The following is a 2500-nucleotide window of genomic DNA, read 5'->3' on the forward strand; positions in this document are numbered from 1 at the left end:
GCCATCCCAGCCGCCTCTGTCTGCCCAAACTGTCGTACCGCGGATGGGTTCAGAGGGGAGATAGAGATTGGAGAGAGAGAGAGAGAGTGGTGAGAGTGAGAGAGTGAGTAAGAGGGAGAGAGAAGCACTGGAATTCTCACCATCATCCCCTCACACGGACAGTGGGAAAAAGGAAACCAGTAAAGGAAAAACAACAAATCGATTAGAAATAGTGAAGTTTCCCCCTTGTCAAAATCTTCCTCTTTTTCCCCTCCTCTTCCTCTTCCTCCTCCTCCTCTTCCTCCTCTTCTTCCTCCACCACCTGTATTCCTGCAGTTCGGCTGTTCACCATGTGCCTTGTGACTTACTGGGCGTGGCTGGTGTGACAACTACAAGCCTGTGTCAAATCATATGTGTCTTGGTGAAAGAAAACGGAGATAAACACGGAAGATAAACGAGAGAGAGAGAGAAAGACAGACAAAGATGGTGAGAGAGAGAGAGTGAGAGAGAGTGAAGGTGATGGCTCGGGTGAAAACAAAGCCATAAAGATGATAGTGTTGATGGTGATGATGCAAAAGAAGAAGAAGAAGATGGAAAGGAAGGGAGAAATGAGGAAATACTAGAATATCTTAAAAATCGTGTTATCTGTGGCGTATCAAAGTGTCAAAGTGTCAAAATGCATCATAATATTACTGACGAGGCTGTTTACAAGTGCAGGCCAAAGGAAAATGGAAATAAAGTAGAAAAATAAGGAAAATTAACAATAAATGACAGAATAGAGAGAGAGAGAGAGAGAGAGAGAGAGAGAGAGAGAGAGATAGGGATAAGAGACATCCGGGCTGAAGATAGAAATACGAAGAAAGAGAGAGAGAAAGAGAAAAAAAAAATCTGGGTAAGGAAATTGTGTGTGTGTGTGTGTGTGTGTGTGTGTGTGTGTGTGTGTGTGTGTGTGTGTGTGTGAAGCCCTATTTGTGTGTGCGTATGTGTGTAAACCTTCATGTTGTCTACTGTGACTTCATAATCTTTGTAATTAGTAGTAGTAGTAGTGGTAGTAGTAGTAGTGGTAGTAGTAGTAGTAGTAGTAGTTGTTGTTGTTGTTGTTGTTCTGCTATTATTGTTGTTGGTGGTGTTGTAACATGTTTGCTAGTAGTAGTAGTAGTAGTAGTAGTAGTAGTAGTAGTAGTAGTAGTAGTAGTAGTGGTAGTAGTAGTAATAGTAGTAGTAGTAGTAGTAGTAGTAGTTCTGGTAGTAGCAGTAGTCGTAGAAGCAGTAGTAGTAGTAGTAGTGGTAGTAGTAGTAGAAGTAGAAGCAGCAGCAGCAGTAGTAGTAGTAGTAGTAGTAGTAGTAGTAGTAGTAACAACAACAACAACAACAACAACAACAACACACACACACACACACACACACACACACACACACACACACACACAACAAATTAATCGCTCCCTTCTCTTAGCCAGGTAATTAGAGAGAGAGAGAGAGAGAGAGAGAGAGAGAGAGAGAGAGAGAGAGAGAGAGAGGGGTGGGCTGTTTACCTGATGACGTCACTACTCCAGCTGTTTGTTATTGCAGGGGGGGTAGGTCGGGTTACTAGAGAGAGAGAGAGAGAGAGAGAGAGAGAAAACGATACCTGACTTATCATGTATGGAATCGACTCTTGTTTATAAAAGAATCTAATCTCTCTCTCTCTCTCTCTCTCTCTCTCTCTCTCTCTCTCTCTCTCTCTCTTCAAATGTACTGAATTAATTAAAGACAAAATTACATTCTTTTGTTTTTCACCTCCTCCTCCTCCTCCTCCTCCTCCTCCTCCTCCTCCTCCTCCTCCTCCTCCTCCTCCTCCTCCTCCTCCTCCTCCTTTTTCTCTTTCTCCCCTCCTCCTCCTCCTCCTCCTCCTCCTCCTCCTCCTCCTCCTCCTCCTCCTCCTCCTCCTCCTCCTCCTCCTCCTTTTCTCTTTCTCCCTCACTCTAACATCTCTCCCTCCCCTCTTTCTCTCTCTCTCTCTCTCTCTCTCTCTCTCTCTCTCTCTCTCTCTCTCTCTCTCTCTCTCTCTCTCTCTCTCTTATCCGCTCCTCTCCCTCTTTCATCCAAGCCAGTCGCCTTTACGTCTCTCTCTCCCCTCTTCCCTGTCCCTCTCTTCCTCCTCCTCCTCCTCCTCCTCTCCTCCTCCTCCTCCTCCTCCTCCTCCTCCTCCTCCTCCTCCTCCTCCTCCTCCTCCTTTCAATGTCTAGGTCAGTTTAAGGAATATTGATTATGTCGAAAAATTCTTATAATCCTTCGCATCTTCTTCTTCTTCTTCTTCTTCTTCTTCTTCTTCTTCTTCTTCTTCTTCTTCTTCTTCTTCTTCTTCTTCTTCTTCTTCTTCTTCTTCTTCTTCTTCTTCTTCTGAATCTGACTCATGGTTTCTTGTTATTCGTTGCAAGGCTTTTTCTCTCTTCCTCTTCCTCTTCTTCTTCTTCCTCTTCCTCTTCTTCTTCTTCTTCCTCCTCCTCCTCCTCCTCCTCCTCCTCCTCCTCCTCCTCCT

The sequence above is a fragment of the Portunus trituberculatus genome, chromosome 8 (genome assembly GCF_017591435.1).
Source record: "Portunus trituberculatus isolate SZX2019 chromosome 8, ASM1759143v1, whole genome shotgun sequence".
In the NCBI taxonomy this organism is placed as follows: Eukaryota; Metazoa; Arthropoda; class Malacostraca; order Decapoda; family Portunidae; genus Portunus; species Portunus trituberculatus.